General features: G+C 38.6%; 1 long non-coding RNA gene across 1 annotated transcript; it reads right to left on the bottom strand.

The window, feature by feature from the left end:
• Window positions 1–1,701: 1,701 nt before the first annotated feature.
• Window positions 1,702–5,775, bottom strand: LOC310761722. Its single transcript, XR_014547690.1, has 3 exons — window positions 5,650–5,775; window positions 4,906–5,011; window positions 1,702–1,821 (listed from the first exon to the last, which is right to left on the bottom strand). It is a non-coding gene; the product is annotated as an uncharacterized lncRNA (long non-coding RNA).
• Window positions 5,776–6,917: the final 1,142 nt, after the last annotated feature.

Genomic DNA, 6,917 nt, shown 5'->3' with positions numbered 1-6,917 from the left:
AGTTAAACAAGCAGGGAGACAATATACAGCCTTGCCGTACTCCTTTCCCAATTTTGAACCAATCAGTTGTTCCATATCCAGTTCTAACTGTAGCTTCTTGTCCCACATAGAGATTTCTCAGCAGACAGATGAAGTGATCAGGCACTCCCATTTCTTTAAGAACTTGCCATAGTTTGCTGTGGTCAACACAGTCAAAGGCTTTTGCATAGTCAATGAAGCAGAAGTAGATGTCTTTCTGGAACTCTCTAGCTTTCTCCATAATCCAGCACATGTTTGCAATTTGGTCTCTGGTTCCTCTGCCTCTTCTAAATCCAGCTTGCACTTCTGGGAGTTCTCGGTCCACATACTGCTTGAGCCTTCCTTGTAGAATTTTAAGCATAACCTTGCTAGCGTGTGAAATGAGTGCAATTGTGAGGTAGTTGGAGCATTCTTTGGCACTGCCCTTTTTTGGGATTGGGATGTAGACTGATCTTCTCCAATCCTCTGGCCACTGCTGAGTTTTCCAAACTTGCTGACATATTGAGTGTAGCACCTTAACAGCATCATCTTTTAAAATTTTAAATAGTTCAGCTGGAATACCATCACTTCCACTGGCCTTGTTATTTGCAGTGCTTTCTAAGGCCCATTTGACTTCACTCTCCAGGATGTCTGGCTCAAGGTCAGCAACCTGTCCCCCAAAGAAGCACTGGAGCTAATTTCAACAGTCCTCTACATAACTTGGATTTATTTCAGTGTGACTTCTAATATCCGCTTTGACATGACTAGGCTCTATTGGACCAAGGGTTCTCCTAATTAGTTGGAAGATTCTTTTTATGGAACATCTCACCTGATTTTGTGAAGGGACATGTTGCCACTGTAATGAATCCATCTGTTTCTGCAGCTAAATTTTTGCAAGCTGTTCTGTTCCAGAATGATGCTTTGGAAAGAAACCTTGAAAATTGTAACATGCAGAAATCACTTTAATCTGCTTCTTGAGATGTCAATGTCTTCACCTATTGAATTAATTAAAAGTGAGTGTCTTGAATTTGAGCAGGATACATGACAACCAATCAAAACGTGGACCCTCTTTTCTCTGATGATTCTTAAATGATAACAGCGTAGAAAATGGAAAACATCTGGGGGGCAGAAGAAAATCCTATAGAGCTGGAGATAGTAAACATGAACACTCTCCGGGCATCTTTTTTTCCAGGCCAATAGGCAGCAACTTAGTGCACATGGACCATACACTGGATTTTTTCCATATAATCACCAATCTGAAAGCTCAGTCTCAAACAGCCAACTTTGCATAAATCTACTGAGGAAGAAAATTGTGAGATGGTTCATCATGTCATAACAGATGGCTTTTGAATGAACTCCTTGTTTCAGGAAGCAGGTAAGTATTTGTCTATTTAACCAAGCTCCTCAACACATCCCAAGTATTTCCATTACTGACATATCAGCAGCCTACCCTGCAAGGTTGTTCTTAGGACCTTCACAATAAAGTTTCTAAGGTATTTTATGGACTGTAGGGTTTTGTGTGGGCCAATGGACAGGTCTCACTGTTTGACATTTCCAAGGGGCACTAAGCAAGGTTATCCATTGTTGCCACTTATTTTTTCTCTGTGACAGAACCACTCATTAGAGAACTGAGAATGGATGGCACAATAAAAGTTCCCCAGTCCTATGGAACTGCTCACTGATTTTTTGTGTGTGGATAATATTGCTCTCATTTTGATAAACACAGGGCTTAACTCCCTTGGAAGGTGGTGGGCTCTCCTTCATTAGATGTTTTTCAGCGAGGTCAGATGGCCATCTGTCATGGATTCTTCAGTGATTCCTGCACTGCAGGGGGTTGGAATTAGATGACCCTCAGGGACCCATCCAACTTTACAGTTTTATGGTTGTATTATCTACACTTATCTTTCCCCCAGTCTTTTCAGGCATGGTCTGCAATTTAAAGCTTCCTGTCCATGTGCTTTTTGTTTGTTTTTCTTTTTTTGGCCCAGAGCTTTCCTCTTGAAAATCCATTCTTTGAAGCTCAATCAGAGTGAATCGGAGCTCAATCTGTGGAAACCCTGAATTAACGTTTGCTCTGATTCAGCTTTAAAGACTGGGTTTTCACAGGGAACATGGGGGGGGGGCATGCTCAAACACAGACAGTTAAAGCGTTGAACACTGCCTGGAAGGAGTGGGGCAAAAGGAAAGAGTGGATAAGCTCTCAAATGAAGCAATCAACAGATTGACTGAGTGAGGAACACTATATATTGAAGATTATACATACCCCAGACCTGGATAAATTAAAGCCCAAAAGGAGACATTAAACTTGACCTTAGCTCAACAACTACAATAAATAAAATTAAGAATGTGTACCATGACCTTTAAATGTTTTAGTGTAATGATTCTTTAAAACTTATTGAGTATATAAGAATTTAATTATAGACATTTGCTAAAGGAAATTAAAAGAGATTGCATGAATAGCTGCATATTCCTCTGATGCTGGAGAGTGCTGCAGCAATTAAATAATTACATTACCAAAGCTGCTGTTCCTATTGCAAACTATCCCTATTGCTATCTATCTGGCAATACAGAATGGCAATACAGAATAATTGGAATGTCTACTTATTGACTTTATACATAAGGGCAAAAAGCCACAATTGCAGTAAGCAAGAATGTACTAACTCTGGGGAGATGGGTATACAAAATTCAGCATTATATCATGATGCAGTACATCTTAAAAAAAAACCCTAATCTAAATCAATCATGGAGACAAGTTTAGTCGATCGTTGCTAACAATGGAATATTCCTTGGAATCACTGAATTAGAGCTTTACCATTCACCTTTAGAGCTAAAAAGCATTTAAACAAATTGAAAAGGCCTTTTTGCTTACCTGGTTCAAATGTTTGGGACATAGGGATAAAAATATTGTTGCCCACTTTATCACCTCTAACCTCTAGATTAAATCACCAGTTGTTCTATAGTTCAGATAAATTCAAACAATTTAAGGCATGGGAAATGGACAGCAGGTATGCATACAATTAGAGATCAGTCCATAATTCGACCATGATTGTGGATGAATGGGCTGATCTAGGTTGTCTTACCAAGACTTGAGTGAGTGTCCTGGGGGGACCTCACCTTGCCCAACTGTGTCCACTTGTGTACTTGGTTACAGCATCAGGTTAGACTGGGGGGTCAAGGGGGTGTTCCTGTTGGCCATAAAAGCACTGTCTACTTGACTAGAAAACCTCTTTACCTTTGAGTGTTTGGGGTTTTTTGTTTTGCTTTTGTTTACTATCAAGCTATGTATAATTTTTTAAAATAAAAAATAAAAATGATAATGGAGACAAAAGGACACTTTATAAGAGTTTATTGGTTTCATTGTGGCCCATATACTGAAATTGGAAATTAGTTTACCTAATTTGATGGAGAAGTGGTATTCTCAAATTGGGTTGGTGGCCTTTATGGAAAAAATTGCTTGTCAACTGAAGAAATAAGTTTTATGTGAAATTGTTTTGTTTTATTAAATATATTTCATTCAGAGAGTATGACATGATTGGCTTCTCCTGAACCATGCAGCTTTATGGAGTGATATTATGGGCTAAGTTGTTTTTCCTTGTTCTCTTTATGTTTGCAAATTGATTACTTCTATTATGGTTCTTTGATAGCTTCATTAGTGTTCATTTCTTTATGTGTTATCAATTGTATATTTGCAGATTTTCTACTGTCTACTTGTTTTGATCTCATGTTTGCTGAAATCAAATATAAATGTATATTCTGAGTCTTCGCTTGCTTTCCTTTGATATGGGAAATATGAGTAAACTATTATTTTAAAAAGAAAGATTGTAAGATATTCTGCCATTAGGAATGCATAAACTTCCCAAATTATTTCCATGACCTCCATTTCCTGAAAAAGTGGGTGTTCAGTTTTGAGCTGAAAATATATTTTAGGGATGCTTTAGGAAACTGATCTTCATGGATTCTGACCTGAGCTGACTTGATTTGTACCTCACAGACATATGTGGATCAGAACTTTAGTTATCTGTCAACTTCCAGAATGTTCTAATACGGTTCTTGACTCAAAAATTGATCAAAATTCATTAAATATATATTCTGAGATGATATAATTTTAGATATATGCATTTAAATGCCAATTTTCATGCAGGCTAAAAAATTGGAAATTAATGCAGAAATAGGGTGGAATTGACTTATGGGTGCATAACATACAAAAGTGACATATTGCTAATGTTTTCTGTATTGCTACTGCAAATCGATGCACAACAGGCAGATTACCTTGCAATTCTATATGAGGCTGGGCTTCACTTAACTGAATTTACTATTCAAACAGCTGAAGTTTAATACTGCTTTTACTGCCAGTTTGATATTTCACAAGCTGCTACTCATTGCAAATGGTTTTACTATTGTTCATTAAAAGTTCTTGTTATTGCAGATTAGCAATCACTGATTTCAGAACTGATTTTGGGACACATTACTGGAACTGTGCCCAAGTAAAATCTGTCCCCAGGTAAAATCATGAATATTTTTTGTACCCCTATATTTCTATATAGCTTCACAAGGGGTCTGCACATGTAAACAACAAAATTTTATGACTTCCTACTGAAAAAAGGAACAATATAAGCTGCTTTTTGCATTAAGTGGTTTACATAGGGCAGCCTACCAAACAGGTCAGCTAAATCTACTGTCCCATCTGGCCCTGCAATAATAAACTTTCCTGCCTGGTTGCTTGAAGGTGATTCTTAATATAGGTGTCCAGGATAATTACAAAGCTGATATAAACATCTCCCAAGATGGCATTTCTTATGCAGAGCTGCAAGTACTAGTATTGAGTTGTCTTGAACACAGTTCTATCAATGATGAATGTGTATGTTTGCAGAGTGGAGAAGGAGTCAGATTTATGTCAGCTGACCTTACCACTGCCTCCACATGTTTATCCAAATCTCTGCACACTGCCAAATGCATAAACGCTGTATGCATATAGAATCTTCCTCACAATCCGTATCTTGCATTTTTGCAGTAACTGAAAGAGAAAAAGAAGGAAAACTGACAGAGCTTTCAACTTATTTGCTACCACTCCAGATGGATTTTTTTATGCACAGATTAAAGCCAAAATCAGATGGAACAGATTTATACACATTTGAAAATGACACAGACTGGAAGTAGACTGAACCATCCACCCTTCCCTAGGAGTGGCTCAATCACAAAGGATGAATATAATTCCAGTCCCAACAAAAACTCTACACAAACTTCCATTGTGCACATGCAGGGATTGGAAGGGGAATGAGCACAATGTGCACTGGCCCTTACTTTCATGCAGTCAACTGTACAGACTCTCCACATGCAAAACCGCATGTGTGAATGGGAAACCTGCAGAAAACAAATTACTAAATATTGACAAGTCTAACCTATGTATATTAGGGTGTGCAATGCACTGACCACAAGATAAAGTTCAGACCCCAATTCAGACTTTTTTGCTTTTTTAAAAAGTAGCCTGCTAACCAGATCACAAGTTGATGCTTTGACAACAAGTTCCTAAGATAACATCTGGCACAAGAAGTATCTTTATGATGGCATATTCATGAAAAACTCTCCCGCCCCTCTCTCTGGTCCTTTTAAGGAAGAACTCTCTGTGCCTCAGAGGTATCCCATATTTCTCACCAATATTAATGTATCACTCTGAAGGGCCGTAGCTCAGTGGCAGGCAATCTGCCTTGCAAGCGGAAGGTCCCAGATTCTTGGCAGAGACTCCTGCCTGGAGAGCAGCTGCCAGCCCAGGTAGTCAACAATGAACAAGAGTAGCCAGTAATCTGACTCAGCATGAGGCAGCTTCCTATGTGTAAGAGAAGGCTACCAAAAAGGTGCATAACCGACAAGAATTTTAGTAAGTGGCTTATATAGAAAAAGAGATGCAGCAGATTTCAGCTGGAAAGATAGAACTGAAAATGAAAGCACAATGTTTGAAAGGGGACTCAGGTGCTGCCTCGTATGGCAATGCAGAAGGGCCAATAAGCTTCATGTATGCCATTTCAATGCATGCAGAGGCCTGCAGACAGATGTTTGACTGCATATGGCCCAGAGTTGGCCTGCGGAGACAGTTCCTCTTCCCCATCTGCAGTGTGTGTTCATGTTGAAAGTGTCTGTCGAGCTACCACATAAACAGCTGCACAGGTTCCTAATCTCTCTTTTAAAACTGTTTGGAAAATACCTCTCTTATTCTTTCAACACCATTATGAGTGTCATTTATTAGCCCATTTGTCAAAATCCAAAAAGGGGAAATATTGTCTGCCCTGGTCTTTTCCCATTCTGTATTTAATACTGCTGTGATCTTCAAAGTGGACTTATTTAGCTTATTCTATTCCTGCTGGCAGTGAGATCTGAGGCCATTTTCTCCACAAGTTATGTTTCAATATCCTCCAACTAATTCATTAGATCAAAGTGCAAGTGAAAACCCTCAGCCCTTCATTACAGATGTCAGTGATGAGATCAGAGGGGCGAGTAATGCTTTCAGACAGTCTTTTTCATGAATATGGCAGTTTAATATAGACATTTCCATCTCTGGACTATTTAAATGCTGCAAGGGTTACAGGAGTTGGCTATTTCATTTTCTTGATGCTCTGCTGACACCTCCTGGAATCTAGATGGGTATCTAAAAGCTTTAAATGCGCCCATCAGCATTTAAAATAAACTTTAACAGCAATTTACTTTTTCCATTCCTGCTGAATGGAATAACTCTCATTATGCAAAAACTTTAACATTTGCATCATATTCCATCTTTACATACACACCCCTCCCTATTTTTGTTTAAAAATTTGGACTTGGTTCTGATAATAAAAAACCCTGCTCTCATCCTATCTTCTATCAGTATAGCAAAACTAGTTTTTGTGTTCTAACACTCTAATGAGAACTTAGAGTGGAGCCTGCTGTTA

Source organism: Podarcis filfolensis (genome assembly GCF_964270895.1).
Source record: "Podarcis filfolensis genome assembly, chromosome: 4".
Classification (NCBI taxonomy): domain Eukaryota; kingdom Metazoa; phylum Chordata; class Lepidosauria; order Squamata; family Lacertidae; genus Podarcis; species Podarcis filfolensis.
The sequence above is the reverse complement of the archived record's forward strand: the minus strand, read 5'-3'. Positions and strand labels throughout refer to the sequence as shown.